The sequence below is a fragment of the Columba livia genome, chromosome 3 (assembly GCF_036013475.1).
Source record: "Columba livia isolate bColLiv1 breed racing homer chromosome 3, bColLiv1.pat.W.v2, whole genome shotgun sequence".
NCBI classification, from domain to species: domain Eukaryota; kingdom Metazoa; phylum Chordata; class Aves; order Columbiformes; family Columbidae; genus Columba; species Columba livia.
Genome location: NC_088604.1, coordinates 46409032 through 46432818, shown reverse-complemented (window position 1 = coordinate 46432818; position 23787 = coordinate 46409032). Strand labels below are relative to the sequence as shown.

Below are 23787 nucleotides of genomic sequence, written 5' to 3'. Positions count from 1 at the left end.
CTCTCTTTATTATTCACTTCCACTGTCAGTACTCGCAGAGAAAGCTGGGTGTACAAGCGGGATCTGAAGCGCTCGAGTTAAGCACCGGCACTGGAACCTCCATGTAAACATAAGCACCACCTGGACACCCACGTGCAGCCCCAGAAACAAACAGGCACTAAAAAAGTCAGTGCATCAGTAACACAGCACTGCACATTTTATGGAGCTCTGTTAAGACCTGCTACTAGTGCAAGGCTGCTGTTCCACCCTTTACTTCCTCCCTAAGTACTTGTATTGCCTAATAACTTCTGTGTCACTTTCCCTTTGAAGGCAACTGTGGATACACTAAAAGTAGAAATATATCCACTGTAATGTTTGTAATGTTTATTTAACCTAACAGTTTCATTGCAAATACTGAAACCTGTTATTTGGGCCCTACACATGAGCATGACTTCATATGCCAGTAGACAACTCTTCTGCCTCCTCCTTCTTTTTTTCTGTGCAGAACATAGTCCTTGTACTGTAGCTTTATTTTTTATACTCTTTGCTGAATCCTTTCTAACTAGCCTGCATGTATTTTGTTTGAATGTTGTGCCCAGAACACAATCCAGTGCCCTATATGAAACTAGCCTATGGTATGATCTAGATACTGCTAAATGTTGGACTTCACATTAAGTTTTGCTCTTGCAACGAATTACAGGAAAGACTCAGAAATGTAGTAAAAAGACAAAAATAAGGGTAGAACTAAAGCACTGTCCACCTACCATTTGCTTTGTAACTGGCCAAGCAAGATAGGAAAAATCAAGACATCCCAGATACATTTGATTTGCATGCCAAGTCAAGGGCAATAGTGTTCCTGTCCTGCATAGCACAGGAATCCATTAATTGCTAAATTCATCAGTCTCTCAGGTCATGTCTCTGCCCTCACGAGCCAGAGAGGGATGAAGATTAACAGGGGTAGTCTCAACATCTAATTCTACATTGATAGTGATGCTTAAATCACAAACTTCTGAGTTTACAGGAGCCAGAGTCAGGACGAAAATGTTTTCCTCAGTGTAAAGGTTGTCTAGATATATTTGGGAGCTTAGAGAAGAGGAAAGAGAAGTCTGGTCTCCACTGCAGCATCAATGACTGGCTGCTGGCAGTAACTGGAGTAGCAGGTGGCCACAGTTGACTGATTTTCTTACTGTTTAGCAGTAGGAAGGGCTTTCTTCTCCCTTATCAGAGAGGTAAAGGTTGCAAGGCTTTTCATCTTCCTTGTTAGCATGTAGCATAGGCTGTTTGCTAAGATCATCTCTGGACATAGGTGACACCTTGGTCTTTCTTGTCCTCTGCCTGAGGCATGAGCACTTTAGAGAAGAGAATGCTTCAAGAAATCATTTTGCTCAGTACAGACCTAGATCTGTTATAGAAATATATAATAAATCTATAAAGACTGAAGAGAGGATTTCACTGGTCTTCTGGGCTCTGGTGAAAAATAAAAGTGTGGTACAGTGAAATGTTACACATGCTATGCTGTCTCACTCTCATCTAGACCTCTTCAAAAGAAGGCCTCCTGAGCTGTCACAGGAGTATGTGGTAAAAGTAAGAAATTATTAAAGTAGGATTGCTTATGGAGGGTACTAAAAATGAGCAGGAAAACTAGTGTTTTGTTCAGTACATTTTCATAGATGAAAAGGAGAGCTGAACCTTTGGACCTAGCTTATTTAGTATTGTACTGTACATTTGAAATGTTAGACTTAGAGTAGAGAAGGACCAATTCCATCAGCCAATATGCATTACAGTCAGTGCAGAACTGACACAATTGTGTGCTCACAGTGTAAAACCCAACTCATGGCTTTAGCATTAGACAGCTGATGGAATGAGAGCAGAGGGGTGCTAGTACTAAGCTTCCAAATTGTAGTAAAGTCTGAGTTTCGTTCGTCTTGCCTTGATCATCTCCTTTAATTGAAAGAACAGCAGCAGGAGGAAATATACTGCAAAATACTGTGATTAGCTGTTTGTGGTTATCTCACATCATCATCCCCAACTTGAAAAGTCACTCAGACAGAGGATCGAAAAGAAATTTAATTCTAACACATATAGACTTCTGACCACACAACTGGAGCAGCTGATTCTCATATAACCTGAAAGCAACTCTACCTTGGCCCACCAGCAGGTCTCTGTCCTCTCCTGCTGCCAATGGCATTCCCATCCGAGCTGAGAGAACAATATCAGACACAGAGATTCATTGCCAATGTAGAGAAGTTCATTTGGTTGGGGCCAGGTTTCAATCACAGAACAACCTGTCCCTGCCTTTAGGGTGCTTGCCGGATTATAATGGTGATACGCCTGTTCTGCCAAGCTGTGAAACCACAGCCGTTGTATGCTCCAAAGAATCAAGTGTAGGAGAAATATGAAGACACAAACACCTGTACCTTGATGTTGCTTTTGCTTCTTCCTTCTAAGGCAGTGAAATGAGTATCCAGGGATCCATGAAAGGATAGATCCAATGATCTATCCAGAACAAACGGTGCTACTGGCAGTGTGAGCATTTTGTGACTGTACCACAAGTACCAACCACAGGGTGATTTCCACTCTTGTCCATATCAAGTTGGCCACATATGCCCTTTCTGCTGTGAGGAAATCTCCTGCATTTCCTCTAGTCCTGGGGCAACCCCCATATGTAGGAGCGGTGAGAGAATTATGACTTCGGTGCTGCCGCAACATTCTTCCTTAGAGAAGGTGTCTATTGTACACTAAAAAACAAAGCCGTATCTGTGATAGTTGGAGTCTGCAAAGTTGCTCTGCAAGTGAGGCTGGTGAGAGATTTTCAGAGGCTGGTGGGGTGAGAGAGGCAGAATAGTGGCGGGATATGCTGGTGCCTCCATGCAGACAGTGCACAGGAGGCAGCATGGCTCTGGCATCCCAAGGCTCTTGCAGACAAGCAAGGGCTGTAAGGACGTCCTTGCCTTCTCCCTTGCTGTAGCACCAGGCCCACAGTCACCATTAGTGCCCCAGACCAAGCCCACCTTGCCCTCCTGAGCTGGCCAGCATCGCCCTGTGCCCTGGCAGTTGGTCTGGTGGTAACACCGCTGCACAGGGGCTGCCCAGCTCACTGCTCCCTGAGACTGATCCATGGCTCAGCCACAGTTAGCTCTTTTGATTTATTTTCCCTTCAATCAAATACTTCTGCTGCGAGCATTAGCGTAACATTAACAAAATTTCTATTTCCGTTCAGTTCTGTGTTGCTGTGAGCTGCATTTCTCTGGTAGGTATTTGTTTTTGCAATCATGGTGATGAAACACATTTACTGGTTGTAGCAATTACAGGAATTCTAAATAAATATCTGTCTTTGTTTAATTTCAGTAAATCGGGACATTTCACTAGCATCATAATAATAGGGATTTGGGGAATACTATGTGTCTGTGAAATAATTCTTGAAGCAATTTATTCTTGCATCAGCACGAAACCTCCTTTAATTTTGGCTATTCCCAGAAGATAAGGGTCTAGTTTTCTAAACTAAAGGATTTTTTTTTTTTTTTCCAGATTTTGCTCTGGGTTTTATATCTGTTTTGGTTTTGCAACTTTGGTGTGTGAAAATATGTAATTTCTGTTTTACACTGGATGTAAGCAGTGCTATTTATAGTAGTTAGCCTTCCTAACCTCCAGGCTGTCTTCCATCTCTGAAAGGTACCAATACTGCCAGTGTGATCAGTATCACTTTATCACTCCTTAGAAAAACATACAGAAGTTGTATACAGTGTAAGTGAGCCTGATTTTGGTGATATTGTTATCCTGGCTTCCCTTTTAAATTTACTTTTTATGTATTTCCAGATAGTAGACTGATGTTGTCCAGATTTATAGCTTGTTAACCCTTTGCAGCTGAATGGAAAGGAGCACATGTAACTGAGAGGTGAATTTAGGAAGATACGAAGCGGACCGTAAAGTGGCAAAAAGAGAGGTAATGTTTGCTCAGTTTTCTCTTTAAAAATATTACCCTCTTTGTTTGTGCTTCTTGCTGCAGTGGTATGAAGGATGTTGATTTTGTTCCATCATTTGGCGCAGTCTTTTTTTTTTTTTTCTAATTTATTATTTTTAAAATTAATTTCAAATTAGATTGCAAATGTAGAAAAGCTATGCAGTTGTGAAACATTGTTTGGCAATGCTGACCATTTTCATAGATTGAGGCATTTCGTTGATTTCATGCATCTGAAATCCAGGGATTAGTTTCTGAGAAATTATTTCCCCACTGCTCCCACTTTGATGGAAGGGATCTATTGTTTTTGGGGCATGTTTGAACACATGGGATGCCCATTTCTGGGAGAACTCTGTCATTCACATGAGATTATATGAAAGGCAGAGTGTTCAAACTATAGCTTTGGAGACACAGATTGTAGCTAATGGGTCCAGATTTTGCCAGGACTCATCTGGATAATTTGGCTTTGTGTTGAGCTGCTGCAAACAACAGTAACAACAAACTCCTTTCCATGTACCCTTGGTTTGGAGTGTTTCTAAAATCTGCCTATGGAAATTTGCCACCCAAACTCTTCTCAAAAGCAGCTAAATGAATCACGTAATTTTTTTCAGGACAATCATGAATCATAACGGTACAGAATATGGGGTTTATTATGTTGCTTTTATGTATGGGTATCGACCAGTGAAGCCTATAAGGATTGTTTTGTGAGAAAAGTCATTAGGACCCTGCCGAAAAAGTTGCATGTTTAGGGTTGCAAATGGTGTATATTAATAGGAAAATTCAGTTTGTTTTTCTCTTCATCCTTCAATAACACGTGAAGAAAACAACATGGTCTAAACCTAAGTAGGGTATTCATGCTGGCCAACAACCCGCTATTGCGCCACACACAAAATTCCCATTGAGGTCAACAGAAGTGCCCTGAGCGGAGCGTCTCTTGGACTGAGCCCACTTTTTTTGGTGCATGTATATGTGCGTGCATGTGTGTGTGTATGTGTGTGTGTGTGTTGAGTAATAATTTTCCACACGAGAAGAAAAAAAAAAACAAAACAAACAACAATTTTGTTGTCATGCTATCTTACAAGGAAGCTAGTTTCACCCACACAGAGTTGAAAGCACATACCACTCTGTTACAGCACATAAACACTGTTATCACGCTAGTTGCAGAAAGAGTACTGTCACTGGGACATTTTATAGGCATAGGCTTTTATACTATTCAGCAAGCTATTGAAAATTAAAATGTAATTAGTGTAGCAAAACAATAGTTTGCATCTTTTAATTACTGCTCCATTTTTTTGACAGAATGTTTTAATTATTGTTTTTTCTTCTGTTCTGTTTTTATTGATTTGGTGCCAGTTCAATTGTGTTACCAAGACCTCCCAGTACTCAATGAATTTACCTCAGGGGATTCTGCGTTCTTCATTGTTTTAAAATAAACCAGATCTCCAACTACCTACAAAACAAAATTAGAAATGGGGAAAAGAAAGAAAGGCAGAAATAACAGGAGAAAGAGGGAAAGAGGGAAAGTGTGGAGGAAGGGAAGGAGGAAGGAAGGAGACAAGGAAGGAGAAGTAGAGAGAGAGAGAAAGAGAGAAAGAAAGAGAGAAAGAGAGAAAGAGAGAAAGAGAGAAAGAAAGAAAGAAGGAAAGAAAGAAGGAAAGAAAGGAGCAATAAGAAAGAAATGAGAGAGAGGAACGGGACCAAAAGAAAAAAAAATCTATTGTTATTACATGCCTGATTTTTTGTTCATATATGTGTTAGTATAAAACTGCTATTTAGCTATAGCATCAGATTTATTTTTAATTATTTAATTTAAAACGTTGTTCTGATTTTTTGAAAAGTAGTAGGAAAAATCAACTCATAAAGAAAATTTAATGTTAAAACCACAGCAGAAAACACCAAAAAAACCCCTCCACTTTGATAATTTTTCAATATAGTCCCTTGGGGAAGAAAATACATGTCCTGAGAGGCTAGGTTATGGTAGTACTGTCATTCTCTGTGGGTGTGCATGCACTCAATTTATTGCAGCTTTTCAGCTGTCAGAAAAGTGCAAAGTAAGTGGGAAATGACACAGAGCACTGATTTAGAACACTTTCATCTCTATATGGTCTGTTTTCGTTAGTGATCAAGAGAGAGGAAAGTAGCGGTTAGGCACTATCTGTACTACAAAGCAAACGCTGCAGAGCTTCTACAGCACATGGGCTTTTGAATGACTCTATACCTCTAACTAGAAACAAACAAACACACAAAGCACTGTATTTATTTGAGAGACTTTAATAGCTCCTTTGCAGCCATTTTGTACATAACAGGCAGCAAACTGCTCTAAATTCCAGTGAAGTATTTTCACCCAACGGGTTAGTCACTGTGTGTTTTGTCTTACTTTTTAGTTATTATGTGTTTGTAAAATGAATCAAGTTTTACTTACTTCTTGCGTATTTGAGCCTTTCTGAGGCAAGACGTTATTTATTTACTATGCTGTTATTTGATTACTTAATGAGCAGTTCACAAACAACAAGAAACCCAAGCCCAAGAGGACTAATACTGCATTTTCAATAGCAAGATCCCTTGGGAGCCAGGCTCTGGGATTTTCATAGCAGAAAAATGTGGTCATACCACTCAGAGGCATTGGCGGTGGACAGGAGGGACTGGGAGGTGGTAGCCCAAATGAGGAGGAACTAGTGAAGAACCTGACAAAAACAAGAGGGTTAACATGGTATCTCCCCCGGGGATTCATAGTTTTAAGTTTCCTTCCTTTCATGAAACATCTGGTTGCCTTTCTTCAGGGAGGATGGCCTCCAGCTACCTCTCTCCAAGTAAGCAAAGAAGGTCCACTTCTCTTTCAGGGAAAGACAGATGTGAGTCTTGCAGTTCTCTGCTGCTCCTCAGCACTGTCAGCCAATCCTGAGTGCACTGGACATGCCTTTATTTCCTACCTTCAGTCAATTTTACAAGCTTTTTTTCTTCCAGAATTTAGCTTTCAAATCCACAAGTATCACCAGCAAGTACCACACAAATCTTTAAAATTACACAGTGGGTAGGACCTGGTGCTTTAACTCTCTTTTAACCTCTACTAAGCTACTGTTCTTTACATTGCTGTTTAATTTTCCTCCCCAGCTTTATCACTTGATGAGGTTTTGTTGGTTCATTTGTTTCTTCTCACTGGAATGGTGAATTAGCTATGTCACAGTGATGCACCAGCCCTGCTGATGTTATGGTCAGGTCACAACAGGCAGTCACCAGCTCCTGACATTAGCCCTGGTGATCTTGTAGCCATTTCACAGCAGGTAGAATGTCGGGGTTGGTGACACAGCCAGCCCTGGATGGGTATACAGAGAACTGGGTGAGCGAGGGTCAGGAGGTCAGGGCAGGGAGGCAGGGGCTGCCCATGGTGATGGAAGGTGGCTGCTCCTCCTTTGTTGCTTCTCCTTTGTATTTCAGCTGGACATTACCAGGTCATGGCATGCTCCTGTGCTCTACCTCCTCTGCCACTCAGCTGGAGAATTGTCAGCGCCCTACAGGACAGATAAAATAGCTCCAACCTGTGCGCCATCATTTTTTGCTGGAAGCTCCTCATGGCTCTGGGCAAAGGGAGCTCCCCACCTTTTTCTGCGAGTAGCCAAGGGCTGAGTCTCACATGAGCTACTGGCACCAGCCAGTGGGTAGAATGCCACAGAGTGTCACATTGGGGTTGGTGGCATGGTTGGCCTGGGACAGGTGTTTCTGGGCTGTAAGGGAGATGAGGGATGGGCAACCCTGGTGTGAGGCTGCGGGAGCCCTGGGCAGAGAGGCAGGGGCTGACTGTGGCAGCAGAGGGGATGCTGCTGTTGTTGGTTCTCCTGTCATTGACACCTACAGTCCCAGGGAGGGACACAACCAAGTCATAACGCACTCCTCTGCCACTCATCTGGGAAGCGTAGTAGCTTTCTGCAAGGACATTGGCCTAAGGATATGGAAACACGTGCAGTGGGCCTGTCATGATCCTACAGGCAGCTGAAAGATCCCCACGGCCATGGACAAAGGGAGCTCCACACTACTCACCTTCCATGTGTGCAGCTTCTCTGTGTGCAACCTCCTTGACAACATGTGAGGGAAAACTGGAATTACTTTGCCAAGAATACCAATCCTAAACTTCACCAGCATTGTTTGTAATAAATAAGTATTTAAATAAATAAGTTTAATTGGCATTAAACGTATGTATTGAGAGTCACTATGAACTGTATAGTAGCACTAAAATTTTTGCCTTAGCTCTTTCCTGCTGATTTTCTAGATGCTTGTTCTCCCAGAGAGTGCAACTGAAATGTATTAATACATATTGTTCAACCCTGAGGACATATTTACACTTCCCATCTTTTCTATGCATAAAATATTGAAGTATAAACTTAAAGGCTGCTTCTGCACACACATTTGTAGTGAATATCTTTCTGAAGAACTCCCTACACCACACTCTACACATTTGTAATATAGATGACAGGCTCCCTTTGTAGTCAGTGGAAAGAAATGCTCAGAGGACATGATTCATCTGACCTATTTTAGATATCTATGTGAAGACAAGATTAACCATGCCCTAGAAGCATCTATTTCCACTTCATTGTCTGTGGAGAACTACAACTGCAAACATCGTAAGTTGACAGCAGTGAATCTTCCTCTTAATGCAAAGACCAATTATCCTAAGAAATCCATGCTACTATCTACCTTTGCTTGTTATGAAAACCACAAGCTTATAACCACTGTGAATCTCAAAAGTTGCAGATGAACATCTTAATAGCAGCATTCCTGGATTTCTATTTGTGCCTGGCCCCCATCTCCCCCAAGGGCTTGAGATACAAATGCTGTGGGTGTGGAGCTCCATACAAGAGAGCTTTTACAGCTCAGGAAGCTCCTCAAATGCTGGCATAGCTTTAGAGCTCAGCCACGTGTGTGTACAACCTTTGGATCTGTGTATCACCCCTCCACAGACCATGAGATCACACTGATAAGCTTTCTCCTTTCTTCCTTCAACTCCCAGCTCCAGGGACTGTAGCTTTAAGCACTGGCATGCTGCTCATGCCACCCTTCCATGAAGAGTCCTTGCATTTTTCATACATTGCCTCAGTCCACTGGGACCACAAACTTCCTCAGAAGCCAGAATATGTACTGTTGTCACAAAGGTACTTCTGAAGAGCATAAAGTTTGTACACATACAGTGCCTGCAACAAATGGTTTCTGCGCTAAGAAGTCAGAGAAGGTGGAGTAAAAGAAATCACAGCATGCCAAAGTTCCAATATTAATTTACAGGTGTGAGGAGGGTAAAACTGGAGGGTGGTGTGTGAAGAAATATGATTAGAAAGTAACCATTAGGTGTCATTTTTTCATACGAGATCCACCCATGCTCAGCAAAGTAAATGCAAGTGTTTACCAATATTAAGCCTCACAATACTATGTTTGTTTTCATACCATTAGCAAGACAGCTCAAGCGGCTCCCTCGAGCAAAGTGTGGTGTTTCTGGCTGGAGGTTTGCACAGCCAGCTCAGATCAGCTCTGATGTTTATTTGCATGCATGCTGTTGTGAAATTGTTATGCTGTGAACAGAGGTGCTGGAGAAACTGTGGGACATTAATCTGCCCAATGTTATTGTTCTAAGTAGTCCCTGGCCCTGTGATTTGCCCAAGACAGGCAGACCCCTGCACTGAGACAAAACATGATGCAGGCTGGAGGTCTTACACAAGTGGCACAACAAGGATGAGCTTACATTTCCAATGACGGTTTCGCAAATGTTTGCTTGTTGTTCTCTTTCCCAGAGAGCTATGTTTGGCAATCCATGGACCAGCACAACAGGACTCCAACAAGATGGTGTGATGGTGGCCACTTTTTTTTTGAGAAATGGAAGCGTGGTGTAGGGTACTTCTCCTTCCCCAGAAGCTTCAGCATAGTTGTCTTTCCTTTCAAGAACATTAGTCCAGCAGCACCTCTTACCTTGCCAGCAGCAGGTAAATCTCTACTTGTTCAGGAAGGAAGGTCACTGTATTGTCTTTCTTCCTCTGTCCTGCCCAGTGTTACCAGGACAGGTTGTGTGAGCAGCACCTCAGGACAGTAAAACTTGGAGTAAATACCTCCTGGAGATGGATGGAAAGAGCTGCAGCTCTGGAATGACTGTTTTAGGCTGTCTGCTGACTCAGGAAAGCATATCTGTATCTACATCTACATCATAGGCTGTTCACATCTCCGAAGTGTTTTATTGAGCAGTAAAAGGTACAAAAGCATTCAGAAACAAGCCTGAGCCTGATGCAATTGGATAGTTCCAAAGCTGGAGCCCTGAACAAGAGCAGCTTTCTTAATTTCAGCCCCGGTTTCCCCTTCACATGAAATCAGTCGTATCCTTGCTGTATTAAAATACAACTGACATGTCTTTATGTATGTAATAATATATCTGAAGCCTCCTGCATCTTTCCTCTGCCTCCTCCTATTCCTATGCCTCTGGTCTGTCATATTTTCTACAGAGGGAGTGACTGATGTTTGGAAAATACTTGAATAAACTAAAATGGGGTTTGTGTAATGCTTATTCTTGTCATGTGTGTTTCTTCCTTCTTCAAGTTTATGAAGGCCAGACCAGGATTAAAAGATTTAGCTTCACATTCCTAAAAGCAGTGCAAAACTTTCCACCCAAATTAGCCAGCAACTCTTCTTTGGATATCATGAACATAAAAATATGTTTTAAAAGATTAATCATCTCTGGACAGCTCAGGTGAGGATCAGCAACTTGCTAGCAGCACAGATAGCTCTCAAGCTCATTTATTTTATTGGAAACACAAGAGACAAACTCTTACCAGCCAGAGCTGCCTACTTTTGGACAAAGAAACAGCCTATCTTTTCTGCATTCTCCGTATATGTCTTATTCAGACTCTGTCATGGCATTCAAATAGATATCAAATACTTCAGGTCAATAGGAAGGACACAAAAAGCAATTGTGTGCAAGTACCATTTAACTTCTCCTAGAATCAAACAGTGATGTGGAACAAATCTGCATTTCTGGGCTGTGCAATAATTTATAATGAATGAACACATTATAACATTGTATTAGTAAGTTAACAAGAGTCCTGGTTGCACAAATGGCATTTCCTCTGCTCACTACCAGGCTATCTCACAGCAGTTCCACAGATGCCTTACTCTAAGGACAGTATTGATGTCCCTCATGTTTTCCTGACTGTCACTGCCTCAGACTGTGAGGAATCTACCCATGAGGAAGAGAGACACACAAGGCTGGAGCCAAGAGGCTACTTGAGGTGCAATCCAAACACCCATGCACCCAACATGAGGCAGGCAGGGGTGCCTTACAGTGAGTTTGAAACCTACCTACACACCAAACAGGAGCATCTGAGTGCTTCCCTCTAGGAAATACTTGGGCACGGGCTGAGTCTGTAACTCCAGCCTGGCACCATCCTGCGAAAGACGGGCCCCAAGCTGCCACAGAAACGCGTGAAATTTGCTTTAAAGCATAAGCCCTGAGCTAAAATTCTTATTAAGTGTGACCTCTGATACCTGACTTACAGGCAGATTGACGGTCTAAATCGCAGTCCCAAATGGCTGAAGAACCTTCCCATGCCTTGCAGCACCCCTGTGCCACTGGGTACTTGAGGGGTCCCAGGAGGATGGAGCCTGCCACCACGCTCAGCCTTTTTCTCCATGTATTTGCACGTGGCAGTCATTTAAATCTTTGATGGAAACAATCAGCTTGTACAGAGCTGAGCTGTGATCCTCTGCCTCCACAAACATCTCCCATATTTCAAAGGAATGACTGATGTGAGTCAATTGCTCATGGGGCCAAAATCTTAAAAAGCTTGTTGCTCCTTTTTTTTTCACAACCCCTCCCCGCCTTCTCTTATGTGGAGAAGGCAGGAACCAAGGAGCAAACCCAGCGTTGGTGGCAGGCAGCAGAGGCAGGATGTTACAAGCCAGGTGACCATCTCCCACTGAAGACAGCCCAGCCCATACACCTGGCGATCCACCTGCTGTCACCTCCCTCGCCGGAAGGTGCCGGGCACAGAGCAGCTCTGTGGTGACCTGAGTCCAGAGGGACAGGGAGGCCACCAATCCTGCTTCCCCCAAGGCCCACCATGTGGCACCCCAGAGGGTCAGCAGCCCTCCGGCAGCTAAAATGGTGGCTGCCCCAGGGGTGTTTCACCATTGCTAATCTGTATGAAGTGCCTGAACCTGAGCCTCATCCCATGCGGGTGCATCTCTGCTTTCCTATGAAATCAGCCTGAGCACATGCTATCACATTTATGCTGTTTTATGCTGGCTTTCTCCTGGCCGTGAGAGCATGGATAATGCCAAGTCTAGAATAAGGCCTGCTGATAAAAAGTTGAGCTGTTAAAAATCTAGGCTGGAGCTCTTAGACTGTATTTACTGTACTGTTGAACTGCAGCCTTGGCCTGACCTTGTCACCCCAAGCTGCCTCCTCATTCAGCAGAGAGAAATACGTATTTCTGGAAAGCTGTTAGTATCATAGAATAGTTTGGGTTGGAAAGGACCTTCAAAGGTCATCTAGTCCAATGCCCTCTGCAAAGAGCAGGGACATCTTCCACTAGATCAGGTTGCTCAGAGCCCTGTCCAGCCTGGCCTTGAATGTCTCCAGGGATGGGGCATCGACCACCTCTCTGGGCAACCTGGGCCAGTATTTTACCACCCTCACTGTAAAAAATTTCTTCCTCATGTCTAACCTGAATCTCCCCTCCTTCAGTTTAAAACCATTACCTCTTGTGCCATTGTGATAGGCCGTATTCTAATCCTAAAATATGTTTCTGTGAAAGGGGACCCAAACCGCCCCTGACAGCGCTGCTGCTTATGGAGAAACACCAGGTGGTCAGCACAGCCTGGGACAACCAACTTTCAAACAGCTGAGGTAGGGTCCCTAGACACACTAAACAAATGTGTTATAATGCAGGGCAGTTTTTGTACCAGACTTGATGGGTTTGCTTTTCATTGTTACTAGGTTCTTGGATGACTGTTGAAGATGGTATGAAAAACAAATACATCAGCATACACTGCTGATTTCTGATAAGGAGAATGTTTTTGTTCACTTCAAGTGATCTATTTGGACTAATTTTTAATCTTCTATTACTGGTGGGATTTGTAAAGATTGTTTCCGAGGCAAGTAATGAGGAAAACAGTCCTTGCCAGTATGCCTTGTGCGCGCAGTTGGCATAAATTATTCTGTTCACGAGCAAATTAAGTAGCCACTGTTCCTTTGTGTTCTGAACATCTTCTGCATTCAGGATCATGAATAAGATGTATGAGTACAGGTAGTACTTCCCATACAAATGCCTTTTTGTTTTTTTCTTCTGGTGAGTGCACAGCAGAAACTGTTGTAATTAAGGAGAGAGAAATTGGCCAGCCTCAGCTCTTGTTTGGATCCATTTTCAATAACCTGAAGTCTGTCAAGATCTTTTCTCAACTCACAGAATGATCTGATAGTGCTTGAAATGCCACCTTTACCACCTGTTCTGTGGGTTTCAGTACTTGCCTGTTTTTTTCTTTTTCTCCTGACTGCAGTAGAGTGCCAGTATCAAGACAGTTTGTCTCCTTTTGGTGAGTTGTGGGGCAGGAATTTGAGTGGGTGAGGTCTGAGGAGACATTGTTTAGCCTTACAGTTTTGAAACTCCATCTTCCTTAGATCTTTACTTTTCCCTTCATGTATTTCCATTCACACCTGAATCATTCATTATACTGGCAAGCTGGAAAGATCCCTCTCTTCTTCAAGGTAACCACACATTTCTGAAGTAAATTATAGGTGTGGAGATTATAGAAATTTGTCGTCTGGGCACACACCCTGGCTCCTTTCCTTTTCCAAAGCACATAATAATGATTTGTTTTTCCTTTTTTTCCCTATAGCTAATGTATGCCTAATGTGGGAACAGTTGTTTTCTTTGTTTTGATGGAACATTAAAGCAGGCTGTGTAGCAAGGGAGGAAGTCTAAGAAGTGGCATTTTACTTTTAAACACAGCTTTGAAAATAAGTGGCAAGTCAGTGATTGTGCTGTATTGGTGTAATCACCTTCGTGCTTTTCCGCTGGACTGTCAGCATAGACATAGATTAAGCATGGGACAAAATCCCAGAAGTCCCTTCTGAACTTGGGGCTTGAAAGGTCACCTCTCCTTTCCCATCCTGTGACATTTTTAACCCAAGTTCTGAGTTCACTCTAAAAAAGGAAAATTAGCCATTGCCATGCTATTTTGACCCAAAGCAATAGTAAAAATAGCTAACTAACTGCTTTGATGATGCTGAAGCCACAAAATGTGTTCTACCACTCAAATATGCTGTGGAAGGATTCTGGTAGGATTGGGGGATGAAAACATGATGCCTCATTGGGAATATTCGTGTTCATGGTTATCATTCTCCTATACTTCCCAGACTTTAGTGTCCCATGCATAAAGAAATGGAAAAGATCCAACTCACTTGTTTAAGTACATTACAAAGCACAGAACATGAAGCACCTGATGGAGATGTTTCCATAGAAGCAGATGAGGTGTAGGACTTCCAGATAATGAGAAGCTGGGGTGTAGTTGCAATAATACTTAGATCATGAGAAAATATTCAGTCTTTGCCACCAAGTCTTGTCCATAGTCACCTGCAAGGAAGAGCAGAAAAAATTGGTCTGCCAGCTCTCTCAGCCCTGTCTGTCAGATCTGACCTCAGCAGGTAAGAGTATTGCCTGAAGGATGAGGGCCTGGGCAACAAGAGACTGAAACGAAACAGGAAACTGAGGAAAACCCTTGACACAGTAAGTTTCAGAGGAAAAGTTTTGCCTCATTTTGCTCTGCACAGAAGAATAAAAAGGAAAAATGGGGAACAGGGAAATAACAAAGTGAAAGGAAACATCTAAGTCAGACATAGAAAAGAGCAGTTCTCTTTTTCTGATCAAATTTACTGAGCGAATAAAAATGCTTAAGTGCAGTTTTATTTGGGGAAACACGTATTTAGAACAAAATAATGTTTTCCCAAAGAAAAAATGTAAAGATAATCACATGTTTTGTGGCAAAAATGTGGTAGAAAATGGTGAATGCACCGAGATTAAAAGAGGCAGCTGAAACAGGCAAAGACAGTATCAGTCTGTGACCAAGACAATCAGGAAGAAAGCGACTGCTACGCCATGAGGCTGGTGCTGAAATTCATGTATGTCAGCCACGTCCTCTGCAGCTATGTCTATGGAAACCCCAAACTGTGATACCTGGGAACAGGCAAACTCTGAACAGCCAGCAGCAAGAGCTTTGCAAACAAATTAGTCTCAAGCCTTTGTTATCAGAAAATTAAATGGGATATTTAAAGCCTAGAGGTAAAAGGGCATACAGCATATGGCACACTTCAGTTCTTTACTTCAGCAAATAATTATTCAAAATCCTTTATTCCAGAAAATGGGCCTTTCAAATCCTTCCTTCGGAGTATCTGTAATGACCTAGATACATTTACTAATTGCTGTGTAATGAACTAAATGCGTTTGTTAGGCTAAGTTCATTTAACAGGGGGGAAATAAAGGTTATTAAAGATTGTTGTAGCCAGGAATGAAAATTGCAGTTCCTTTTTTTGCCCTGCTCTCTCTACAGTGATAAATTCCAGAAAATGCATGTCGGTTGCCTCCAATCTGAGCCATCTACAGATGCATGTTTTCTTTCTATAACCAGCTGTAGCTAATTGCATCAGTGCCGCCTCTACTGCTGCACATGAAAAAGAAACCTGTAATTTATTGCAACAGACCATACTCTTTCTGCTGTACGTCTTGCCCATTCTGTCATTCCAGGGAACGTGTTTCTCATGGTAAATTGGCAGTTCAGAAGTAGAAAACAACCTTGCTGAGAAGAAAGCTTTCGAAAACTCCTCCACATGTTCTATCCAGATATTGATAAAAGAACAAACAGAAAACATATTGTTTATCTGCAGAACCACAATTTCCCCATCAGCCAAAGAAATACTGAGCCAAATTCATGCCTCATGTACCTTTGCTGTAGCCAACACAAGTACAGTGCTCACCGTAATGACCCATTCACTTTATTGTTGCTTGAATGGCAACATGGTGCCTTGAAAAACACACACAGGTGAGGTGGTGCAATTCAGTGTCAGAATCAGTGGAGCTGTGCCAGTTTATACCAGCAACAGATCTGGCTTTAGTCTCTGCCTCAGGGAATTTATGAATCATAATGCAACTCAAAGTAGATCTAGTGGCTGTAAAATTCAATCCTCTCTTTAATAGCAGTGAGGCAGGAGAAGGCAAAAGGTGAGCCCTAACCTGCTTTTGAAAGGGTCATGTCAAGGGCATGCAAGAGGGACTTTTAATTGTTCTTACAACTCTGGGGAATGAGACCCTAATGAAAGGCAGTAAAATCCTAATCACAACTGCATTGCTGGAGTTAGGAATTAATATAATTTTGCCTAAACCTGTGGTTTAACAACACAAAGGCTTCAGGGACTACACTGGTTCAAAGACCTCCCTTCCCCTTCCTCTGTTATCAACACCATCAACATTGAGGTACTAATGCTCATGTGACTATGTGTGGGGCTATATTGTGAGCCAGATCAAGGAACTGCTCCAGGTTAAAAATAACCCAGAAAAAATAAACTAATTAATAACCTCACAGCATGCACACTGTGCATAATAGCAGAGGTTAGCGTTTGCAAAATGCTGGGAGAGCCTCATATGACTGGCATTATATAGGTGTAAAGCACTTAGTAATTCCCAGCAATTACTGTGTAGTGTTGCTATTTATTACTGGGGGTTCAGCCTCTTGTTTGCATTGAGGTGTACATCAAAAAGCCTTCCTGCACAGGCTGTGAAGCCGGGTGGTTGGCTCACAGCTCTGCCTTCTTCGCTCACTGATGTTGGCTCAGCTCAGGCTTCCTTGTGGCCCCAGCGGCAACTCCTCACTCCAGTTTAGCAGCTGCAGAGGCTGAAGCCTCAAGTGTTAATTGCTCTATTACATTAAAGTGAAACTAGAGGGATGGAGTGGAAAATCACAGCCATTGTCTTTTCATTTATCCTAATTGACCAAGTGACAGCAAAATAGTGGCCTGGAGAAAGCCTTTTACAACACATTGGTACTAATTAGGAATTTTGACAGAGGGATTTTAAAAATTCTTTACCTCTCCTTAGTAATGTATCTTCACAGCTATCAATGAGAGCGGGTTTTGTAACATTCAGATAGAAAGCAGCAAAAGGCGGAGATCACAGCTGTACAACTACATGTAGGCAGCAGCTCTGCAGGTGAGCCTGGAGGAGACCCAGCACTCTTGATGGCCACAGCCGTGCCTAAACCGTGAGGGCATTCTACGTTCGTATGCCATACCTGAATCAAAAAACGGAAAACAGAATTCCTATGGGATGGAAAGAAGTTTCTGGCTCGTATTACGTCACTGTAGCAAACAGAGTTACACTGCTCTGCAACACATCTAAGGATTGTCCTTCAGACCAGAGGTATGTTCTTCATCTGAACATGAGTCACCAGAGAGTAGTTTTGCCTTTAAAGAAAGAATAATGAAACGTGGTATGTGGCTTCATTATTGTTTGTCTTTCTCCATATACATCTTCTCCCCATATTACCTCAGAATTAAACCCTGCAAGTTTACTAAGACAAGACTCCATTAGCTTCAATGGAAAGGGTTTTCTTTCTTTTCTGTCAAATAGTGACTGAGGGCTTTTAGTTTGGTTCCTGCAGCAAAGAGTAACGGGACATGATGCACTCTATCACTTTGCTGTGATCCATTACTGTCCCTGTTCTTCAGTCACACAACTTAGTGAAAGAAAAGTGGGGAGAAAGAGACTTCACTTCCTCCAGTGTTAAAAATCTCAGCTGTGCAGAGCTGTCAGCTCTGTGTAAAGCTGACAGCTACTTGTCTCATGGAGCAGCAGGAAAGCAGCACCAGTGGCCTCGGCCTTGCAGCTGGCAATGACATTTGCAGACAGGATGTGTTGTTGAGCTTGCAGCCATCAGTTTTAAGGTGGCCTTAGATGTACAACATTATTCCCTTCTAAAGTGTTGCACCTCAGCACGTACAACCACTGATGTGACTCACTGAGCAGAGTATCAAAGAGGCATGTAAGCAAAGAGATTATATACTAGTAGAAACTAAGTCAGAGGTTGTTCCAACTGTGTATTTTGTGCTGTTGCTAATGTATTTTATGCCCCGGTGCATGTCCGTGTCTTGATCGTGCCACGATTAAATGAGCAGTTCTGCCATGCAACTTTTACTCTCTTAAGAAAATGTGAAGGGGATAATATAAGGGCCATGTTTACAGCCTATATCACAACAGATTGTCTCCTTATTGCATGCTAGGCTTTTCAAATAATGCCTTGGGGCAGGCTGCAATTATAGCTCTTCCTTTGCAGTAACACACTGCACATTTTGTTGCTTAACAGATTTGTTTTTAGGAGGTTGACTTCAAAGCTGCTGCTTTAAGCAAGATAAAACAGACCATAGTAGATTCCTAGGTTATGCCAGCTAAAAGCAAATCTCAGCTGGTCTCAGGTCAAGGCCTAGCAAGTTTTCTTGGCTATTTTCATGGTGTAGTTATATGAATATTTTCTTCAGCATTCTGTCCAGCACAGGAAGTTCCCACACTTTTCTCCTACTCCACCTGTTTGTCCCTGTGCTGCTCTTGGCTGTGTCCTCAGTGCCAACTGGCAATGAAAGTGCTGACGCAAATTACTGGGGCCAATGCTGTAAAGGGAATCCTATCAATGACCATGATTAGAAAATGAAATCCTACGTACATTGTGTTCTCAGGAGCGTGTACAGGCCAAACTGAAATACCTTTGAATACACAGTCTGAATAAGATGGAACTCTGGTAGAGATTTATGTTCTAACTGATGGCATCAAGATGGATGAGAGAGAAGAATGACCAATGGCGCATTTAGAGATTCTGAATTTGGTTTTATATAACCACAAAGCCAAAGCTTTTCATTTGACCTTATCCTGGCATTCAGTTCATGTGATTGGGAAGCACACAGGTTTCTAAGATAGCCAGTCTCTCAAATTTAATTTCAGATTACTATTAATGTTGCTGTGTGGATGTAATAAAGCAAGGTCCTAGGCCAGCTTGAGCATGGAAACCTTCTCAGGTTGTGTTGTGACTAAGTATGTGAGTCTAGATACACCTGTATATGCATGCTACAGTACTCTCTTAAATTCGAGTGTACATGCAGCCTTAGACCCCATCACTTCATTTTCACAGGGATGAGCTGGAAGGAACACAAATGTGTTGTGCAAACTTGTGTAAAAGCCCTCTTTACTCTGCAGCATATTCGCACCAAGGAAGAATTTATATTTATTTTATCCTTTAAGGAATTCTTTTTACAACTTGTAAAATAACTAATGCTTTGTAAAGATAGCAAAAATAATGTAAAAAGGTGACTAAAAGGTTGATGTGACCCAGGGTAAATATGGTGATGATTATGCCTGGAATATAAATAAGTTATATAAGGGGTACCAATACATAAAATGCATATTTTTCTTTAAAGAGAGATGAAGAAAATATTTACTACCTTATTAAATCAAAAGAAATATGTAATTAAAAAGCAATCACTAGATTCAGAGCTGCAATAAGCCTCTTTATTAGGTATTAATAATTTTACTAGGTACTGGATTGCTGGAGGGCTAGGACCATATGAATTGGTAATAAACCATCTTGATACATCATGTTCATTCAGCCTTGCCAATGTGACATTTGCTGTGCAGGCACTAGGAATGGTATATGTCTGAACTAAAGCAAGTGAAAAGACCCTACTGATCCTGAAATCCTCTTACTGGGCAAATTAATATCAAGGGCACTGACTTAAGAAGAAAAGATGCATTTTGAGGTGTATTCATATAAGAAAAATATAGCACACAGTAAAACTGACTCTTGCTCAAAGATTGAAGAGGTGTGCCTAAAACCTTCTAAATGCAAAAGGGGTAATGGGGGCCTGTTTTCTCTGTTGGTCATTGCAGCCACTCTTGCTGGGACAACACTTATCAGGGGATATCAGTGTCATATGCCACGTGAAAACTGTTGAGATTTTATATTAAGCTCTAATTCTGATCCAAAAATGAGTTGCAAACCAAAACCAGTCTGATGCTAGATCCAAACATGATCTGTGTAGTTCATTATTGCTGACGACTCCTGGGAAGATAAATGACCGTTATGGAATTGATCACACACATCCCATCTCCCCAGCTCCCTCCAGCTATGAAAAGAGATCTGGACATGTGGACCTTCTCATTCTGAAAAAAAACCTCTTGGCTTTCAGTAGGATTATGGCCCATGTATGCAAATCTGTTAGCAAGATGACATCAATGAATTTGAAATGTTGTTCTTATGTTAATGCTTCTCTAATGAGCAATGTTTGAAGTAGCTCTGCTAAACTAAGAACATATCCTAACCTCAAGCCAAATTTCAATCCAACCCCTCCTTTGAAAAAATTCAGTTGCCATTATTTTCTTTATCAACATTATCTTCCAGAGCCTAACCCACAACTCCCAAGAAGGGAGACAAAATACCTATAAGCACCTTCTGCTTTAACATAAAATAATTGTGTATAAATTAGGCCATCAAAACATTTCTGCAGGCATTTTCACCTGTGACTCAATAGTTTCAAGAACATTTTCAGCTTCTACAACTGACTTACCCATATCTGAATGCAATAAAAAATACTAAAGAGCAAAGGAGTTCAACAACAACTTATGTACCTCCAGATCAATTTTTTTCATCTGTGGGAGGACTGTAACAGAAACAGCAGCAGTGACATAAAAGAACCAATACCATGCAGTTTGGACTTTCCATTGCGGCAGTGGTGTGGAGGTGGGGCACTCTAGAAATGTCCTCTCTTGGGCTTGTTCATACAGACATGTTTACTTTCAAGCTGATGTATTTCAGTTTCTATTCTATTAATACATCTTTCCAGGAGTGTACTCATAATTTGTTTAAGGTTAGCAATAAAAACTCACTCAGAAAGGTAGAGATGCAGAACAGACATAGTAGCTGAGTTTTCATAGCAGCAGATCAAGCAGAAACCTACACATATATGCAAAAAATATGAAGCTAAGCAATCTGCTTGACAGAAGGGTAAGAAAGTGCCAGTCTGCCTGCTGTGCTGTCATGGAAAGCTGCCTTTTCATAGGAGTAGCTGAGAATATTGTGAACTATAGACAGGTTGATGTATACTTCCCTCGCCCTTTGCTGTGGCATGCTAGCCATTCTCTAGTAGTTCAAATTTGATAAAAACATTATGCATTTTAGAACCAATTTGTCATGTAGATGTCATTTGCTTTCTTGTATATTTTAAGAACTGTAGAACTGTATGTTTATTATCTTTGCATCTATTGTTTTTACTGATAATGTTTCTTATTTTTTTTTCTTCAGAAATTTTGCACGGATGTGGCAGTTTTGATTAGAGATAAAAATAAAGCAGTGAAGTGTGTTCAAGAGAAAGTGACCCACTATCCATTAGGTGGGATTTGCTTAATAGGAAGAATTTTTTCTTGAAACATGGATTGCCAGTAATCTTGAATCAGCTAGATTCCACATAGTTGTACAAAGGATATCACATCCTGGTAAGCCCACCTTATTATTACTAATACTTTCTTGGCCTACACAGAGTTCTGATCGTATTTTGAGTGAATATTCGAATCAGGTATATATGGAGATGAACATCTTAGGCAATTAGTCACTTAGCCAGGTTACAAAGCCATGCATGAATGCATATGAAGATGTGCTCTGCAAGTAACCAAACCACTTGTCTAATTATATGACAATCATTGTGGCAAACCATACACAACTGTTCAAACCACTGCATATGTTCTTTCCATAAAAAGAAATACAAAGGAAAATACATTTTATGACACTGCCTTTCACAATATTATGTTATACTGCATAAGCACTCATTTGATAGCTAAGTCATAACTTAACCTCCTTCCTCATCTTTGGTTGGTTTTAGCCATAATTCATTTTAATCCTTAAGACTCACAATGTATTACTAATGTTAAAAGATAACAAACAACTAGGCCAGAGGCAGAGCTATTTTCCAAAATAATGAGAGGTAATATCCTTTTACTTTCTGAATTCTGGATTTCATTGTAATCCTTTCTGTTGTCCAGAGACTCCTTGCAGAGCTGCAGGAGCCCTTCACTATAGCCCAGTTTTGAAAAATGTATGGCTTAAAATTTGTCTGCTAGGGAACAGGCAGATGAGCTACTATTTCTGCTGTCTGCAATCCTTGCCTCAACCAGATGATTCAGAGAGCTTCCCTAAGCTCATCAGGCCTCTGTACCTTCTGAGAAGGGCCTTCAGATCTGCCTCCAAAGGGCAAAGAACATTCACCCTCAGATGAGCACTACTCGTCTGAGATGGTTTAGCTCCTCACTTCAGGATGAAAGGAGGTTGTGCTGTAAGCCTGCCTCTCCCTTGGCTGATGAGGACCCCTGGACAAGGGGTAGAAGTCTATACTGCAGGCTTCTGCACATAGTCAGACAAAGCTCTCTCTGCATTGAAGATTGACAGACATTATGGTAAGATGCATATACATTCATGGGACTGAAGCCACACACAGTTGGATCACCTTGTCCGGGATACAAGAAAAGACACATCTGGGTTTTTGAGTTCTCTGCTATGAGACCCAGGCACTGAGGAAAGAAACTGAAGTGATTCTGATATTTTATCACAATTATGGTCTCTTTCTGGCATTATTATGACAGTATTGGCACAGCTTAGTTCCTTACTGAGGCAACTACATGACAAATTACCAATAATTACAGAAAACTGCAAATCTTATTGGAGCTTGCATATTTCCTGATACTAAATGTGTGCAACTAATTTGACTCATGGCGCTGTGCAGATGTGGAGACAGTTATTCAAGTGATACCTGTCTTCTTCACATTCTAATAAGTATACTTATGACTAAAACCATGTAGCAATCAAATTTCCTGTTAGATTCAGTCATACCACAAACTATCACTTACTCTCAAATAAACTGTAGAATTTGACACAATAATTCCCATTGTGGAGGGAATTATCCTTTCTTGTTTACCAGAAATTACTTTTTTTTCCTATTTATAATTTGTCTGTTCATACCACATGTTAGAAATAACAAGGGAAAATTACACAGTTATTTTCCTACATGTTGACAAGTGAAAAGTTTCAGAAGTTTTCCCCAGTCATGGTTCACATTTAAGCATCCACAGGAATTCTTTCCTGAGGATCAGAGACATGTCCTTGATAAACAGGAACAAATAAACAAACTGAGTCACATGTAATTGGAAACAAAGATTATGATCCTCAATTAAAGCTGATTAAAGTTTGTAAACCCTAATTCCGTATACTTACACTGCTGCTTTCTTTGTGTTATTTTTATATTTTTTTCTTCCAAGCACTCACATCAATTTTACAATTTTAAAAAATAGTGCTGTTAAGCAGAGTGAAATGTTCACTCATTGTTTAGATAGCCTATGTAAATCCCTTTTTCCTGGGTAAAGACTGAAACCATTGCAGGCTGATAACCGGCCTGCCCATGTGAAGTAGTGAATTAATTCCATATTTAGCTTTACTTGCATGTGCAGTGTATTCTTTACCTATTAAACTGTCTTTGTCTCAACTCATGAGTTTTCTGACATTTACCCTTCTGACTCTCTCCCCCATCCTGCCGGGAGTGGTGGGAGTGGTGGTGAGCAAGTGGCTGTGTGGTGCTTAGCTGCCTACTGGGGTTAAAGCACAACAGATAGGCACGGTCGTGGGCAAATAAAATGTGAGGATATAGCAATACATTACTAGCCTAGGATGGTTCTGATGAAGACACAGGAACAAAGAGTTTCCAGAAGCTTGCCCTTGGAAATATCATTAAATGAATTCCAGTGGTA

General features: G+C 41.5%; 1 long non-coding RNA gene across 2 annotated transcripts in view; it reads right to left on the bottom strand.

The window, feature by feature from the left end:
- Positions 1-1846: 1846 nt before the first annotated feature.
- The window catches only part of LOC135579026 (uncharacterized), a 42809-nt gene continuing 20868 nt past the window's right edge, over positions 1847-23787 (bottom strand). For both annotated transcript variants that reach the window (XR_010471276.1, XR_010471275.1), the window contains one exon: positions 1847-14538. This is a non-coding gene — a long non-coding RNA (uncharacterized LOC135579026). The remainder of the gene's footprint in view (positions 14539-23787) is intronic.